Genomic DNA, 20,011 nt, shown 5'->3' on the forward strand with positions numbered 1-20,011 from the left:
GGCATTTAACAGAACATTAGAATACGCTGTAAACATTGGACATTTAACAGAACATTAGAATACGCTGTAAAAATTGGGCATTTAACAGAATATTGGGATTCGCTGTAACCGACCCCAAATCTATCAAGGAACCTAAACGTACATAATACAACGGTAGTAACTATTTGTTTGTATGCGTGCTTATAAGATTAATTAATCTGTTATGGAACACATAAGAGTTAATGATTTACTTTAAAAGGTATGACATATAAAACAAATGTTACAGGGAAAAAATGAAATTATAGCATAAAGAATAACACAGATTTCATACTTTATTTATACAGAATGTCAAAGTTCACGTGAAGCAGCAACTTTATCATATATTATATGTGTTGACTCAAAATTGAGAGAATATTGCGATGTCACAACTTTTGCGAACAAAATGATCCCAATAAAAATGTAAAATCTAGTAATCTTGATGCAGTCTTCTTTAACATAACAAATTTATGTGTGTGTTTTTTTATGAATACGTTATTTGTTTTTTAGTTTCTAAAAGATATTGCAATCGCAAAGATCTATTTAAACTATTTGAATATCAAATAGAACTGGCCTTTAAATTGAAAATACGAAGATTTCAAATCGAAAATGTCTGTTACATGTTAAGCAAACAATGAAAAATCGACATCAAAAGAGAGTTCTGTCGTTATTTAAAGAATGAGGATTAATCTTTGGCTTTTTGTAGTTTACGGACGACATACAACGGACGAAAGGCGACCTCAAAAGCTAAACCTGTGCCCGGTGTGCAAAGGTCGGGTAACAAAGGGGTCGGGTCTTTATCGAGTCGAAAAGGGCTGATAGTATCGCTCGAATGGTCATTGTCGGCACGGGTACTACATACATGTGCCCCGGGTACTCATAAGTATACTTACATGTACCCCGGTTACGGTAAATATACTAAAACGTACCAGGTAAATTTAACGCTTAATCAGTCGTTGTCGGCTTTTTTTAAATTAATAATATTCACATTTATGCCAATTTTCTGTAAAATGGCCTCTAAATTATCGAAACTCAAACTCAAAAAGCATGTTGATGCAGTTTTTTTAAAGAGAAGTTTGTTTAAGATAGTCGGTAGCGCGTTTTACGACATCGGATTTTGGGCGGGAATACAACTCGGGTACAGTCTAATATCGACCGGGTACGATTAAGTATATGAACCGTACCCGGTGTACATACAACTATACTTTAGAGTACCCGGGGTACATGTCAGTAGTACCCGAGCCGACAATGACAAATCGAGCGATAGTATCGGGTCCTTTGAAGTCAGTTTCATAAGGTAGTATCAGGTCGGGTCGGTTTCGCTAGGTAGTGTAGGGATTTTCGCTACGCAACTTTGTTTGACCTTGCGTATATATCTTACAAAGCCACAATATTGAAGACTCAGCAATTTAAATATTTATATAACTATGTATGTATATGTAGAATGACAATAAGATAACTAGCTATTTACAAATGACATCAAACTGGCACATGTACATAAATAACAAGTTATCAAGTTCAAATTTCTTAAAACAATATTGCAAAAGATTTGTTGTGTCGCATTATAATTTTGTATTTTAATGCTCGCCAATGCTACAGAATCAAGCAATGTTTACTCTCTGACCGTGAGATTAAGAGTTATTTAATCTTCAAAACCAACACTTAACCATGGCAGTTCATTTAGCGCTAATCTTTATGCATTGCGTAGCGATGAGGTCACATATGCCCAAAGGCCGCTTCCCTATAATGGTGTATAGGTAACAAACTTCACAACCATTGGTCGCTGGTATGAGCTTGCTACACAATAATCTACCATATCACTAGTCTCTCGTAGAATGTGTTTAGCAACTTTCACTGTAGATAGCGTTTCATAATGAGAACTAAATATAATACCCATGTAAGCGTTTGGAACGCGGCGTTTGCCGTATACGGTACTATACTCGATTACCAACAACTAGTAACCTTCCAGTAGTATTGGAGTCATGGCCATACGCGAGAGGCCGATACATAAAAAATGACTAGAAAAACCAGGAGTTCAACCACACACGCGGGTCCTTCATCGGAGCATGTCGATCTCGCTATAGGGCGGCGGCGGGGAGCGGACGGGGACGACAAGCGCCCCGTCCGCAGGCACGACAGATATCAGCGTTATGAGGGAATGACGCCTCCCACTAGAACTCGAGTGACGTTGATGGTTTTGACTAAGAATGCTGAAACAATATTAAATGATGTATTTGCAGACTGTAATGTTCGATAATACGTGTAAACGTAAATTAAAATATATTTTGACTTAAAAAAATAGCCTACATAAATAGCTTATTTAATGTTGTGTATGAATAGTGCCAACTACTATTCTATCGATTTGAGGCTTAAGCAGCGTGAGGGGCACGAGGAATGAGAGTCACATATTTGGAGGCCCTTGGGGTGGCGTCCTCGCTGTATGGAGGTGGTGTCACGCTACGCTCGCTGTAGGACAGAAGTCGCAACAGATGCACCATCGAGGCGGCCGGTTGAACAGAAACGACGCGAGCGTTTGCGAGAGGTAGAGCGGCGCCCCTGCTTCGCATGCAATTCTCGGGATCGGTCATTTCAGATCTGTCAGAAACAAGTCCTGTTGCGTCATGACCTTGGGTAAGCATTTTGTAGAATGTATCTATAAAGAAACATTCAGCAAGCTCTAAAATACGTAAAGTAAAATTGAAATACGTTTTGAATGGCGCTTTTCACAGTTTCTTATGTAATTCTGTTCAGTGTCGCGGTTGTTGTCGACGAAGTTTTGTACTACCAGTTTCAAGTCGACAAAGCTTGAAATATATCATAACGCCGCAAAAAAGGATATAACTACACACATGAAGTCAAAATGTGTTTCCACAGAGAACTTCATGCTGTTACAAATACCGCATGTAAATTTTGACATTCGTAATAAGAGTATATTAATTTTGAAATTCGCAATAAAAATTATATAACGACATGAACGAGTTCAAGCGACTCAAAATACGAGTAGACATTTCATTTAAGATATTGAACGTTTGATTTCTCACGCGTGTCCTGGATGAATCCCAGCCCAGCCATGCAGCTCAGGAACCAGCCGAAGAAGAAAATTGGAACCAGCATAAACTGCAGGAGTCCGATTTAGCAGCCCTCGCAGCACACTTGGAACTTGTCGCTGCGCGTCATGTCATTAGGCGGCGCAAGACAGAACCCACAGACGCTTGCTAACATCGACCCTATAGGTAGCAGATCACGGTAGGAAGCAGAATATTCGAATTGGCCACGGTCAAAGAGTGAAATATTGGGAAAGGGTAGGTTTCAATGTCAAATTTGAGGGTAATAGGTCTTATTGTACCCCAAAATTGCATTAAATCCTAAGAATATGACCATTTTCAATTGCGAAACTGTGGGGTCATGACCTATTCCCATACTTGTGTTCTTTGTTACTCAGGAAGGACAACTGCGGTAGGCATATTGCATTTTGGGTTCTTCTTAAGCTGGAATGGTTAGTAGAGTCACGTTGTGAATTATTGCGCGAAAACCACTTGGTAACGTGGTATTTATTCATGGTTTGATGGGTTGTGCTATGTTTTGCGTGTAAAAATATTATTCCAAAAGCAGGCTATCATAACGTTTCATTCGTCCCCAGCCACTTTCGTACATGGTAAAAATTTGATTGTGAAGCCCCTGTTTGCGGCTTTGCCTTTCTTTCATTTTTGTCAATAGTATCACCTGTACAGGTTCCATATGCTCTTTTTTATCTTAACTTAAATGTAAGTTTCAGACCTCTTGTGTGCAGTGAATGTGTTTTTATGATTGCAGGTTCGTTGTTTTCTGAATTGAGCGTGGTGGAGATCAAGAAGGCGTCCGCTTCTCCGAGAGAGTGTGTGTCTGCTGTGGTCTGCTACCATAGCGAGTGGGATTAAAGCACTCGTGTTATTTGCACGAGTTTTTTTGTAATGTCCAAATTATTGAGAGTATTTTGCTTCTCGGAAAAAACGCATTGTCTCCTTCCAAGAAGGACATATTCCGAATACATGTTACTGATCATCATTTAAACGTTAATTAGTGCTGGTATTTTTGCTAGTAATTTTTAAAATGACATTATAACTTGTTACAGTATTAAAGAACAACCACGACCCCCCCCCCCCCCCCCCTCCGACGTCGTATCATGCAGCCAGTTGTAACAATCATGAGACAGAAATCTTAAGGTGTAAAAGTGCAATAAAGCCACTTTAACGTACTATAAAACATACACGTTCGCATATTAATATAATGCATATAATAAAGAACAATTAAAGCTTAAAATATGTATGTGTTTAGCAACAGACAGACAGAGGGATATTTAGGTCTTAAGTGGTAGGGCATATAACAACGGTTCTTCTGCTTTAATTAAGCACGTCAAACAATCGTGCTAAATTCAGTTGGCATAGTAATAAAGACGAATTACGATTTTCTATTTCATTTAATCGGAATCGCGTCCATTGGATCTATAGCTAACCTTGAAACAGACGTACCTAGTAGACCGGCTAACAGGAAGTTTAACACGCAGCAAACGACAGCAATGCACATGGGAAGAGGCGGGAAAACGCGAGAAATCACGCCCCTGCCATCGTCTTCTGAACATTTAGAAAGAGAAAAGTGGGCCCTTGTAATTGACGAATAAAGTCTAATATATACTTCTATTGCAATCAGTTGTTAAATTTCTAGTATATTATATATTTGAAAACTAGTCACGATGCTTAACAACGCCAGTAATATAAGAAACAACGCATCAGTACTCAACCTACCCGTATACTCCTGTTCATCTGACGCTGAGGTGACGACGCTGGGCACATCCGCTGTCGACCCGGGCTGGATCGCGCGCGCCATCAAGCGCCTTGTACCCGGCTTCCACTTCCGGTATCAATGTCACTGTTAATGGTATTGATCCATAGGCCGCAATTTCGATTGCAACAATTACATAACACACGTATTGTTATTCAACACAGTGTATTATTAGTTTTTGTTGTTGATTTCTATCCGCACAGCGTAATTATAAAGGCCAGATTTGCGTGAGTTAATATATCACGAATTATAAAAATACGATGACATAGATAATCTAAGTATAAATGTAAGCATGACCTTACATTTTAGTCATGTTTCATAATATGTCATTGCATTGTTTTACACGATACGTACTGACATTGAGTATGCCTTTTAATGACATACATTCGCATATGTAAATCAAGTGAAATAAAAGATCTTTTGTTTCCTCCCGATCATAGACTTCACGCCCTAATAAAGCCATTTTCAGTTTAACCCGGACCTGGCTGACCAAACTTCATTTGTCTGGCTGGTTTCACAAATCAACTAAATGTCAAGTATTGTACATGTTAAACTGTGTTATATAAGTTGGTTATCTAATACTAGTATTCATGCGTTTTTAGCCTAAACTAAACATTAACTAAACACAAAATCAAGTTTTTTCTCATACGCACGTAAGTTATACACCTATTAATGAACTGAAGATAACTTTATGGTTTTTTTTCTAAACATAATATCGATTTATAAACAATTTCTCAATTAAGCAAAGCAAACCTATTAACACTTTAACAGTGATGAACAAACAAAATACCACTATTTACGGCGAGTCTGAAACCGAGAGGTAGTGACAATTTTGAACCAGACATAAACAGACACATTATTCAACGCCAAACGCCAAACAGTATAACTACGCAATTTATTATCTTAAAGGTTTGGCATAATAATGTCAAGGCTGGGATCAATTGTCTTATACAGGTTCCCCCGAGAACGACGGGAAATTAAAGTACATAATGTCTATCCCCCGGGAAAAGCGGGAAGTGTGTTCGTGGAAACTACCCCCGAGAACGGCGGGAATTTTTTTTTTCAAGGCCAGAGTACAAACCAGAGATAAAACTTCACTGAAGGTAAAATAACTCTGGAAACTGTACCCGAAAACAACCAATATTAACAAAAGTTTATTGATCAAAGTCTAGCAAATGCTCTAAAACTGCTACAGTCAATTACGCAGGAACCTGTCGTCGGGGGCCGAACTAAGTAGACCATTGGACAGACTGACGGTGTGCCGTACGCTGTTAAGTCCCAGCCATGACGATGTGGGTTTCTAATGGAGCTCGTTATTCTCGACAACACTGGAATATAACAAAAATCTGGCAAGCATCGTGTTACAATAAAAAATTAAGTGGGAAGGTGGGTGGTAAATGTAAACCTGTAAACCATAGCGCGACCTACCCTGTGATGCGACAAGCTAGTAAAAGAGCGTCAATTTGCACGGGCAGTGGTTTTATACTTAGTGGACGAGTCTATATGTAAGAGTAGACTGGGTAGGATGGGTTATAAAATTGGGGTTTAGGTTTCGGCGATCCCTTAGGAAAATAGCGTTTGCGTTGAATAAGACAGTTTATTCTTGAGCGAATAAACATTATTATTCAACGACAAACGCCAAACAGTTTAACTACGCAATTTATTATCTTAAAGGTTTGGCATAATAATGTCAAGGGATCAATTGTCTTATACAGGTTCCCCCGAGAACGGCGGGAAATTTAAGTACATAATGTCTATCCCCCGGGACAAGCGGGAAGTGTGTTCGTGGAAACTATGCCAAAAAGGACCACGGCCGCAGGAAGTGGGCCTTCCGCCACACAGCGGCCACGAACACACGCCAGCCTTGACAAGCAATAACGAAGAATTAAAATCGGGTTTGGAAAAACGAAACCTTGCTCAAATAAAAGGCTAGATTGCTCCGGACAGTGTTCAACATGATAACGATCTTAACTAGAACTTGTGCGTGTCATCGGATTTGAAAAAGACACGCGATTCAACAATGTCAGGGTATTTGATATAGCAACTTCACGCATCTAGGAATAGTAACGCTATTCAGAAATTCACTATTTGTTTTCTTATTTATTTATTTATTTATTTATGTTTACTAACAGCATAGCGCCAGTTTATGCGCGGAAAGATTTAGGAGTAAACTTGGATCGCGTAAGATAAAAACTATTGTAGGTAGCCCACTATGTATCGATAATCATGGGAAATGTGTAACATTGATCGGGGCTCGATTTCGTTACCACCATAAGTGGTGGTCAAAGGTACAGCATGTTGATATGTTGATTAAAGCGCAATTGCGAATTATAGGATTATTCTATGTGTTCCAGACGCATTCCGTCTTTTAAAATCCCAAGTGATGTTGATCCCTAAATATTGCAAGCCTACATCAGAACCGTCTGCCACGTCTACTGCCCTATGATAGGCATCCCATATCACCGATTATCCGATCATTCATACGTTCCTTACGTGACATTTAAATACCAGATTAATATACAGGTTCAGACCAGCAGGAACTCGGCCGTTGAGTTTCAAACCTCACAACAAAATGCCACGTAATACAGTTTTTAAATGTTACAAGTAAATACCACGGCAAACTTAAGTGATGAAATATAGCAGAACAGTAAGACATATATATGTTACGGTTGTATGTACGTGTTTTTTTCCAATTAACTTGTACATGAATCGATAAAAACAAACATTTTAAGTCGGGCTTTCCAACGTAGACCACTTGGTTACTATACACCACTTTATTTTAATATTTGATAAACAAGTATATGCAAACAAGACGGCACTGCTAGCCAACTATATAGCATTAAATAACGACCTTTGTTCTTCCAGGATCAAGCCCCAGATCAGTAGAGATCTATGAATAATCTATTGATTTGTTTAATACATTAAATTCATCACCAGGCTTTTCACCATAAGCCAAATCGCGATCGTTTTACCACAACTTGAAAACTGGAACTGCGTATCTACCAAGAACCGGATATTTATTTATTTACAGGCAAAGATGATCAACGGGCATTTTACCATAAGCCAATTGGCAGTCATGTATTCTCCGTAATTTCGGAAATATAGAAGCCCATTTATCGCTTCATTTACCAACCATGTACCATTATATATAACCACCACAAAGTTCTTCCGGGAAACGGCGTTATCAGCCAAGAACTTCTTTATATTGATATTCTATTTAATATTTACTTATAGCCAAAAATGATCACCGGACTGCACCATCAACCAACCATGTACCATTATATATAACCACCACAAAGTTCTTCCGGGATTAAGTCCCGGTTCCGGTAAAGACCCGGGAACGGCGTTATCTACCAAGAACTTGATATTTATTAAATATTTAATTATAGCCAAAAGTGATCACCGAGCTTTTCACCATAAGCCAATTTGGGCGATCGTTTCAACACCATAATATTGAAAATACATAAGCACATTTTAGTGCACCACCATACCATTATATATAACCACCACAATGTTCTTCCGGGATTAAGTCCCGGTTCCGGTAGAGACCCGGGAACGGCGTTATCTACCAAGAACTTGATATTTATTTAATATTTACTTATAGCCAAAAGTGATCACCGAGCTTTTCACCATAAGCCAATATGGGCGATCGTTTCAACACCATAATTTTGAAAATACATAAGCACATTTTAGTGCACCACCAACAAACCATATACCATTGCATATATAAACCATCTTGTTTTTCTTTTGGGATTAAGTCCCGGTTTTAGTAGAGGCACTGGAACTGCTTATTTACAAACAACCTGATATTTGTTTATTCATAGCCAACGTTGATCATCATAAGCCTATTGGCCATCGTTTAATCACAATAATTTTGAAAATACAAAGGCGCTTTTAGCGTACCATCAACCAAACATATACCGAACCTATTCCAATATAACCAGATTGTTTGATCTCACAGGACTAAGACCCATTCTATTATTTACTAAGAATCAAATTTGTGTGCGTGTCTTTTAAACATAAGCCCATCGGTTATCATTAAAGCAAGTTCCAAAATTCACGAAGACGTACATTTAGGGCACCCCAAACGAATGTATATGAATTTGTACTACCGCAGTTTATTGTATTTGTACATTATTATGTTATAGATGTGTTATATTTTGTTATTATTCTCATAATTATATGTATTTATTATTATTATTAATTTTGTAACATGGATTATATTACAAGTGCTGCAAGATACGCACCAACGCACACCAATTAATATAGTATGCAGATACAATTGATTGCTGGGATTTTTGAATTAAGGCTGCGATTAAATTTGTTGTTTGTTGATTTAGTCTTCATAGCAATAAGGACCCGGGAAATGCGTTTTTACCAAGATATAATTAGCAATTTTGCTTTACAAATCGTATTGAGGATATAAACTTAAATAAATCAGACTCCAAGTGTAATGCCGACATGCATTAATATGGCTAGAAATGAACCTATTTTTTATAAATTATTTTTTAACGATATATATATAAATACACCCGTGGAACCATACTGAAGAAAAATACGTAATGTTCCGTTTGTGTTTATTTTATTAACGACACACTATCTAATAGCTTTGACGATTGAGTGCGTAGCGAGAACAAAAATAAGCATCCACCGATTATTGGCGTATAATAATATCCTCTAACAAATGTACAACTTTCATGCGTCAGATTTCCACCCATACTTTGTGGGCCTAATCGACCAGACTAAAATAGCATTGTTACGACGAAGGTCAGTTGGTCAAACTGAATGCAAACGAATAAACCATAATTGCATTGATCAGTTTTTGACGCACTGATGCATACTAGTACGCAAGTATTTCCCATAATACTGAAACACGTTTAACATAATATTAACCTTTAAACAAACAGAGAATAAATAATTCTAACACGGCACGTGACTTGTTTTCTATAGACAAAGAAGGAAATCAAGCGTGGGTTATTCTGCAATAACTTATGGGCGGAGCTTATACACTGAAAGCACGCGCTGTAGCTAAACAAAACATGCCGATACATTTTCCACCAGCGTAATAATCCGGTATTTTATGAATGAAAGTCACGTGACAAAATACTACGCTATGAACAGAAATGCGTAAACTTGACCCAATTTCCCACGGTGTTCGTCTGCTGCTTCGATACTGAAATGGCTGAAGTTCGAATCGGAGTTGTTGTCTTGTAGATTCAACACTCTTGCGTTAATTTAAAGAGTACAATGAAAACATGTTAGTTTACGCAAGTTGTTGTTCTTAGTTAACCAAACGTGAGAAATGAAATGGGTTTTTTTCCATCCAGTTTGGCTGTTATTGAGGGCGGAGATCTGATCGACAGAACAGCCGAAAGCTATTTTTATGGGCGGAGCTTCACATAAAATAGTATGCAAGAAAAATAAGATACATTCTATAAATCTTTAGTAAAAATCGTGTTAGAATCGAAATAATTCGTGTACGTTATAGTTTGTGGTCGAATAACCCACGGCCGGAAGTTTAGATGCGTGGTTTCAAATCACTCGTGCTTCGCACTCGTGATTTAATCCCTACGCATCTAAACTTCCGGCCGTGGGTTATTCGACAACAAATTATAACGTACACGAATTATTTCTTAAATAAAATGATTTGAATTACGTCTACTCTCCTACCTACAAATCGGTGCACGTGGAAATCTTGATTTCCGCTCTATTGGACATGTATCACCTTACCGATAATAAATACATTTATATCTTTCGAGCAGCATTTAAACGGATTGAGATATGGGACACTTGAGAAGTTCTTCTGACGTGACTACGTTTTAAACCATAATTGTACGCACTATGCATGTTCGCGTATAGCAATGGAAGTTGTTTATTTTGTGTTGCCTTACTGTTGGATGAGCGTATTGACGGATTATAAAAGCAATATATTCGGAAATTTTATTAACTGATATAATTTAATAAAAAATATATTCGGGAATAGTATTCGTGATTTGAAAGATCGCCTCAAACATTTCTTATTCACGCTGATATGATTTATGCGCTCTTACAGCTAGTCCGTAATTAATTTATTACAGAATTAATGTGTTGACACTATTGTGGAATGGCGCTCGGCGCACTTTGTGTATCATAAGAAATATAATGGGCATTCCTCACTGTTGAATTGGGATTAAAAGAACCATCAGGCCAGAAGAGCAAGCCAAAATAAAGATAAAATTATTGTTTCTACTTCCATAAGTTGTACGTTGTATCGCCATATAAATCATTAACACGTTGAACCAAACGTCTACACGTTCAATGTCTTAAATGACGCCGGAAGCGCACCCAATAATTTCGCTATTGCAGACTATTTGCTGCGTTATTTATAGGCATATTTGTTAAAGAGACACCTAGGAAACAAATTCTCCGTTTGAAATGTTTGTCTCGTCTGTAATGATAAGTAAAACAACATGTTTAACCGACCTGAAAATCCGCTCAGACGAGTCCACATTTCGTTTTATATAACCGACGCCGTTACCTCCGGTTCGGTTTCATGTCTATTCTCCGTGCCCATGCCTTGAGACGACAACGCTTCCTTCAAAAGACATCTTTCGACCCGTGGTGGCAATACAAAACAAACAAATAGTTGTGTTAATACAATCGGATAGAGAACAATGATTAGACCATAACTTCAAATTAATGAAAAAAAATACCCGTTCGCTAACTAGACACAAAATTGTCGCTGAATTTAAGCTTTGCTTAATAATACAAAAGTTAACTAAACAAACCACGAACAAGATAAACAGATCCCGATTAAGATAAACAGATCCCGATTAAGATAAACAGATCCCCAGTGAAACACGAACAGCTTTCAAAATGTAAGCCGCTTTCAAAATGTCAAAAACTGCACCACAAACAAATGGTTGAAGTAGACTTTAGCTGTTTATTTATAGATTCAAATATCGATAATCATACAGACACGTGATCGGTCTATGTTATATCTTATCTTATATGTAATCTTATATCTAAAATCCAAAATATAATTATATTTCCCTGAAAAATATATGTACTAAATGTTTAGATAATAAATAACAGGACGAAAACATTTTGAAATTTTACAGAAACATCGAAATGCATTTAAAATAATACTTCAGACAAATTGTTTAAGACAAACGCGTGGTCGGCCTATCTTGAATCTAAGAACTAATAAATAGATATAAATATGTAAACTTATTTCGATATACTAAATGTATAAGCGACAAAAACAATTTAAGAGGTGCTCATTCGAAAAGAGCTAAATAAATGTAAAATTCGTAAAGCAGTGACTTACTCAGTTTACTGGTCAGCTCGAAAAGGAGACAGATACACCTTGCCATAACACCAATCTTATGTAAGATACTATTACATACCTGTATCAGCATATCACTTGTTAAGTACCACAAAACAAATCCCAAACGTTTAAATGTAAACTTGTAAACCATAGCGCGACCTACCCTGTGATGCGCCAAGCTAGTAAAAGAGCGTCAATTTGCACGGGCAGTGGTTTTATACTTAGTGGACGAGTCTATATGAAAAAGTAGACTGGGTAGGATGGGTTATAAAATTGGGGTTTAGGTTTCGGCGATCCCTTAGGAAAATAGCGTTTGCGTTAAAAATAAGACAGTTTATTCTTGAGCGAATAAACATTATTACCAAACTTTAACAACTCAGAAAAGAAGACATTAACAACGCTTAACATTGCAGAAACAAATACAAAAGTCACTTATGACAAGCCGAACGCACAAATATAACCAATATTTAACCAGTCGGAGTCGTATAAAATTACCACATGTAAACAGTAATTACCGGGGACTTTTAAAACATCTAACCAGTGTAACAGATAGTACAAACTTTACCGAATCAAAAACAAAACGACTGTGTCATCTTTTGACCAGCAGAAGCAGAGACAGAGACATGTCACACTGGTGGTGACTTCAAGCCGACGCTAGTCACCCCGGGTGACTAGAATCGGCTTCTAGTCGCCCCCGAGTGACAAGAATCGGCTTCTAGTCACCCGTGTATTTTTTTATCAAACGGAACCGCATCCAAGTATCATATATACGCTAATGTGGCTTTTGAATATATTATATACAAATATGATAAAATTCGTTTTCATGTTTGTAGTAATATTTTTACACAGATTCCCTCGCATATGAACGACCAAATCATGTATTTTTTGTTGAAAAAGTAAAGTTGTTTTTGAGTTCGAGGGTGACTAGAATCGGCTTAAAGTCATCCCCGGGTGACAAGAATCGGCTTAATGTCACCCCCGGGTGACAACAATCGGCTTCATGTCATCCGGGGGTGACTAGCGTCGGCTTGAAGTAACCATAGGTGGACAAGAATTGGCTTCAAGTCACCTCCGGGTGACTTGTGTACAATTTCAGGTCGACAATGACCAATTGAGCTACATTAAGTCCTAAATCATAAGTACTTAGTAAAACAAGTTAATAATGTTGATTACAGAAATCTACACAGTTTTGTGAGTGCATTGAACTTGCTTATAGGCACAGTGAGTAGTTTATTGTTTGGTTTTTCTGTAATACGGACATAAAATCGTACTATTTTCATTCAGACGTTGTATTTACCAGTATCTGGGGCAGCAAGGAATGCTCATTTTGATTGTAGTATCTGCACTATATTTCCTTTTAATATCATTTTCCCCTTTCCCACAGACAGCATTTAAAGGGGCCTTTTCACGTTTTGGTAAATTGACAAAATTAATAAAAATGATTAAGAATCGCAAATTTTCGTTGTAGTTATGATATTGGTTAGGAAACAGTTATACTGAACAGTTACCATGCTCTAAAATATCCATTATATGCATCTTTTGACGAATTAAAAACCTGAAAATTATAAAGCGTTGCAACGCGAAACGATTGCATAATTTGGAGAGTTCTGTTGTTGTCGTTATTTTTGTGACAATACGACGATTGCTTATATAAGTAAAAATACAAGAACTCAGTGTATGAGCGCGGATGGCTGAGTGAGCTACGCGATAGACTGTTAGTACAGGGGCCAATGGTTTGAGTCTCGTCGTGGGTTACTTCTTTTTTCTTTAATTTAATTGTTTATAATAATAATTCAATACTACTCCAGCAGCTGGAGTTTCACTTCATTATATTGTTTTTTACTTGAGCTTTTTAGATCCAATGTTTACATATATCAATATAAAGCTTATAATGACAAACTGCAATACATGCCAAAATCTGTGAAAAGGCCCCTTTAATCAACATTGTAACCATGTAAGCAGAGGTGTTTTAGAGAGCTGGAACTCCTTTTCAGGTAGAGTGTAGCATCGAACCAGAAGAGGTCATGTGTCGGTCTGACGCCGACTGCGGAGAAAAGGAGTGTTGTGTTGGCCTCGACCGCCGGAGGTTCATCTTCTCGCACATGACAGGGGGAATATGCCGTTCACTTAGGTGTATACTCGAGAAGTAGATTTGTTTGCGGTATGGTTAGATACCTTTAATTTTTAATATTTATTCATTTATTATTAATTGTGTATTCAAATATGAACATTACAAATCATTTTGCCTATGCAAATATCAACAGGTAGCTCATTAGGATTGTATACAATAGGAAGTATGTTTAGTTTTGTAACATGTATTTAGAGCATAAACATTATCTACAGTATTTAATGTTAAAATATCGTATGAAAACGATTGGTTTGGGAGAAAGACAACTTATTGCACAACAATTACAAGTACAGACCTTTCAAAACAACTGAATTACAACCATTTTTATGTGTTTAACATGGTCGAGGAACATTGAGAAAGTGCAACGTAAGTAAATTAGTTGAAAACACTGTAATGTGTGATGAAATAAAAGCGAACCAAAATGGTACATGTACATCTAAAAGTATGAAAGCTTCGACAAGCAATACATCAAGACACTGTCCATCAATTTATAATCATGCCATCAAACCCGATGCAGGTACCAAGGCTTCTCCAGTCATGTGTTCTTGAGCATCAACCCCATAAACAGCAACCTGCACGTGACCTACTGCCCATGCGCAGATGGGCTGGAGTGCCGGGGGACCAGCGTTGACAAGTTCAACGCCAGCCACATCATACACCACGACCCAAAGTGTCTCCCGAAGGAGTAGCGGCTACACCCTCATACCACAACACCTGGATTGGCTTTTAGGCAATTCAACACATGTTGATAACCTTTGTGTAATTATTTGCCTGTAGAAATAAAATGGTTAATAGTATAAAAGTATATGCGATAAGATACAGTAAAACTATAATACAATTATATGGATTTATAATAATACATTCATTATAACAATTAAATACACGAACAGTTACCTATAGTTGAAAAAATATCAGCAATCGCGATACGTGTTACATATAAATAAATGGTTTGTTAATACTGCCAGATATGCCAGCAATGTTCATAACGAAGTTAGGCTCCATTGGTCATTGTCGGCTCAGGTACTTCTTACTGGATACTACAAAGTATCATGGGTACGGAAAATATACAAAATGTACTAAAATGTAGCTCGGAGAATGGCCGGTGCCTTTAAGTGTATTTTCCGTACCCATGGTACATTCTAATATATAAATGCTCTGGATTTTAGATATGCTTGAGAGATCTTAGTTAACATGATAACCATTATTTCCGGGTTTAATTATTAGTCATCAATGTCAACTTACTTTCAAAATTCCATGTGGAAAATGATAATCTTATATATACCCTCCAAGATCTGTCATGAAATGCTCAGAAAAAAGATAGCGCCAATCAGAATGTTATTGACTATTATAAAATACACTACTTTACTGGTTACTTTCTGTTTTTTCAATATAAATTACCGCTTGTAATACTCGGTTCTCTAGTCCAAGGTGCAGAATCAATGGGGTTTTCAGGGGTTTACACACAGGCTGGACAGAATGTTAACACAACGTTAAGAACTTTAATTTTGCAAATATCTCAAGTTATTAAAATACATTTGCAAAAATCTTAAGTGCATAAGTTTTTCTTGCAGTGTGTGACTATATCTTAAGGTATAACAATCAATCATTCAATACGTCTGAAATTGGTGACAACATTTTCCGTTGCGTGAAGCATAACCGTGCAGTACACATTGAACAAGAACATAGGCTTATAAAGTAAAGTAATTCTGATGTATTTCAAATTGCCATAAGCAGCACAGAAATCTGTCTTTTATTCACTTCTTGAACTTCTTAATAAAAATTGTATTAAAAAGTTATTTTAAAAAAAGCGCCACTTACCGGTGTGTTTAAATCCATTAACGTTTAATTGGGAACCCGACACAGTCACGTAATCCTGCACCAACAGTACACTCTGTCTTTTATATAAAATTAAGAGTTCCGATTCAAATTACGATCGCATTGCTCATTACCTCCACCACTAAAAATAAGTGAATATTCTGAACTTAATTAGTATAACAGTTATATTGTGTACACAAACAAATACAATTTTACCGCTTAATAATGCGTATGCAGAACTTGTTTCTTCCACTATAAATCCTGATTGTTAATGTTCATGTTCGCTATCTACCTCCGCGGAGAGATTTGACTGGGACCAGCATAGCTGGATCGAAGCCCTGTCTTCATAACCAGCCACGTGATGATAACCTAGCCACGTGGTACAATAATTTTACCGTTGTTATTTTTACTTTTTATAATAAAGGTAATTTATTTTTTATTATGAGCCTAAACGTATACACTATTTTCAAAATATAAAACAAAATGATAAAATCCTACCAAATCTGGTAGGATTTTCTTGTGATGGCAGAGATTGTGTGTGAGAGCAAAAAAATACAACTCTGCGTGGAGATTGGTTCGCCATTTGAAAAATTGTGGTCGAGCTATAAACATCAATGTTTGCTTGTATGTTAAATTAAACTATGGTTTTTATTGAAGCTCGTTGCACACATTGTTGTATCAATTAAACAAATCAGGAAGAAAGAATGGAGTGGTTACTAATAACAAGATATATTGAAAAAAAACGAATCGGTATGACAATGACCAAACACATATCAGAAATACCGTATGCTAGCCGACTTTCTCGATTAAAATGTTAAAAATGGTGTCGTTTTAGAAATAAATATGTTTAGGTCAATCCTTTTACATTTTATGTAGGTAAATTGGTTGAATATAGTTTCTTTTTTGGGCCGCCATTTACTAGATTTCAATCTATTTATTTTTCATGTGAATGTCATTATTCCCAATATTACATTATTTAATCTGTGTGTTTGTGTTGTCAAACATTCGTTTAAAAAAAGTAATCTGAACGCGAAATATTTAAGCACCTTTAAGTAAACTCGAGGGGGATTTCGAACAGGCTCATCACATATTCGCATCCCAAGAATTTTCCTGAAATTATGGAATGTGAAAAGTAAAGATTATCCAAAGCATTTTGGAGTATTTATACACTTAAACCAATGATATTAAACAAATAATGTCTGCTTCTGTGTCATGTTTGGCAAATATGTGAAAGCCCATCACTTTAACCTATTGATCAGCTGCTGTAAATGTCTTACTCATTCTGATTCTGTTGAAGTTGTGAATAAGGAATTTCTTAATGACAATGGTCAATCATGCATTAATGCACCCACATGATCACGTGCTACTTAGGAACATCAGACACAGAGTTTAATGTTTAACAAAAAGGTCCGAATGATAAATGAACTTTTTACGCATAAATGGACATACACACAATGATAAATTTGTTGTTGGAAACGTAAATGACAATTATTACACTGTCAAAAACAGTTATTTATTTGAGCACACAGATTCGACACAGGTAGAGCAAAATCGCACACTTAAATGTGTGTACCATAATCAATAGTTCTAATGCGTATACGTTATTTAATATTCATATCATTCATTACAATTTTGCTATATTACATATTTTCCAATTTTAGTGTTCCTGTTTAAAATTCACAATCGATTTAATCTTGAGTAAAACAGTTATTCTCTTATTAATACGCGTTTCCTGCCCAAGGAAGAACACACGCATCATTTAGGAATACGACTTAACCAGCTACTATTTCACATGTAAAGATCAGATTCCAAACTGTTTATCAACACCAGTGGCGACCATATTGCGTCAACTGGAATTGAATAACCATGTCCAAATATCCTCTGCTACAGTTGAACGACCACTGCAAAGCCATTTTGAAAACGGAATAAAACATTGAAACAAAACCTAAACGACGACCGCTAATATTAAAGCTAAACCATTCATGCAAATCAAAGCAGAACGTGCATTAGTAAATAAAGGACACAAATAAAATATGCAACTTTGAAAAACATGTTTTGTCACGCAATTGTTACTAAAAACATGCAAAATAATGTTTTTTACCCATCTAATTAAACAATTCTCATCAATTTCTTGTTGTACAATCTAATTTGTGATTGTATGAGATTTATAAAGGAATCATCGCCATTTTGCCCTGAGCACACTTGTTCATATTGTTTATGAAAATTCGTATGTGGATAGACGGTCATATGAAGATTGTACACGTCATTTCAGTGTACTATTTGTCAGACCAAAATTGTAATTGCTATAGCTACGGAAAGTGTGAAAAACAAAAATATGGATAACAGTACTCACGCTAGTTTGATAAAACTTGGTATGTGGATAGAAGGCCTTATTGGTAATATGCCTCTTCTTCAGGTTTTATCAGACAAAATATTGGTTTGATGGTTACAGATGCGATGGTTACAGTAATTATTCAAGAATAAAATCTGGATCATGCGATAATTAAAAAAGTACGTAACGTAGACTGATAATAATAATATGCATATTATTCCTGCTGTTTTCGTAATACAAAAACTGTGGTCTATATCGTTACGGAAATAATTGATAACAACAATCTTGATCCAGTGATATCTCAAAAAGTTGTCTGATAAAACTCGGTATGCCGAAATAAACCTATATGGGAATATGCACGTCATTTCAGTTTGTTATGATGAAATAATTCGCTTTAAAACTCAATGCGCATTTATTTATCAATTTAATCGCATTTTGTCTTTTATATGCGAAACAAATGTAAAACAGCAATATGTTAACTTATGTCTCGTTTTCTTTCTAACATATTTAGCTTTGCGAATACGTTGAAGAACATAATTGTGGGTGTGATATCAATAAGTTGATAACAATTTAAAGAAGAATTGTAAAAAAAACTAGACTTCCACGGTATATAGACTTGGCGAAAATGTGACGAGCATGTTTAAGCAGTGTCTGAAAGTCTGATATCAGCCAGTTCCTTAGTCAGTGTCTGTAAGTCTGATATCAGTCAGTTCCTTAGTCAGTGTCTGTAAATCTGATATCAGTCAGTTCCTTATTCAGTGTCTGTAAGTCTGCTAAAAGTCAGTTCCTTAGTCGGTGTCTCTAAGTCTTATATCAGTATGTTCCTTATTCAGTGTATGTAAGTCTGATATCAGTCAGTTCCTCAGTCAGTGTCTGTAAGTCTGATATCATTCTGATCCTTAGTCAGTGTTTGTAAGTCTGATATCAGTCAGTTCCTTGGTCAGTGTCTGTACGTTTGATATCAGAAGATTCCTTAGTTAGTGTCTGTTAGTCTGATATCAGTCAGTTCCTTAGTCAGTGTTTGTAAGTCTGATATTAGTCAGTTCCTTAGTCAGTGTCTGTAAGTCTGATATAAGCCAGTTTCTTAGTCAGTGTCTTTAAGCCTGAAATCAGTCAGTTCTTAAGTCAGTGTCTGTAAGTCTGCTATCAGTCAGTTCCTTAGTAAATGTTTGTAAGTCTGATATCAGTCAGTTCCTTATTCAGTGTCTGTAAGTCTGATATCAGTCAGTTGCTTAGTCAGTGTCTGTAAGTCTGATATCAGTCTGTTCCTTAGTCGGTTTCTCTAAGCCTGATATTAGTCAGTTCTTTCGTTAGTGTCTGTAAGTCTGATATCAGTCTGTTCCTCAGTCAGTGTCTGTAAGTCTGATTTCAGTCAGTTCCTTAGTCAGTGTCTGTAAGTCTGATAACAGTCAGTTCCTTATTCAGTGTATGTAAGTGTGATATCAGTCAGGTGCTTAGTCAGTGCATTTGAGCCTGATATTAGTCAGTTCCTTAGTTAATGTCTGTAAGTATGCTATCAGTCAGATCCTTAGTAAATGTATGTAAGTCTGATATCAGTCAGTTGCTTAGTCAGTGTATGTTAGTCTGATATCAG

At 36.6% G+C, this 20,011-nt stretch overlaps 1 long non-coding RNA gene across 4 annotated transcripts; it reads right to left on the reverse strand.

Moving 5' to 3' along the window:
* Nucleotides 1–1,419: 1,419 nt before the first annotated feature.
* On the reverse strand, nucleotides 1,420–12,372 carry LOC127842866 (uncharacterized). 4 transcript variants are annotated; one of them, XR_008031939.1, is made up of 5 exons: nucleotides 12,283–12,372; nucleotides 4,797–6,238; nucleotides 4,524–4,625; nucleotides 3,057–3,242; nucleotides 1,420–2,668 (listed from the first exon to the last, which is right to left on the reverse strand). It is a non-coding gene; the product is annotated as an uncharacterized LOC127842866 (long non-coding RNA). The 4 variants fall into 4 exon arrangements; XR_008031941.1 differs by lacking the exon at nucleotides 12,283–12,372 and having other exon boundaries at nucleotides 4,797–5,358; nucleotides 6,045–12,276; XR_008031940.1 differs by lacking the exon at nucleotides 12,283–12,372 and having other exon boundaries at nucleotides 4,797–5,358; nucleotides 6,037–12,276.
* Between the last annotated feature and the right edge of the window lie 7,639 nt (nucleotides 12,373–20,011).

This window comes from Dreissena polymorpha, chromosome 8 (assembly GCF_020536995.1).
Source record: "Dreissena polymorpha isolate Duluth1 chromosome 8, UMN_Dpol_1.0, whole genome shotgun sequence".
NCBI classification, from domain to species: domain Eukaryota; kingdom Metazoa; phylum Mollusca; class Bivalvia; order Myida; family Dreissenidae; genus Dreissena; species Dreissena polymorpha.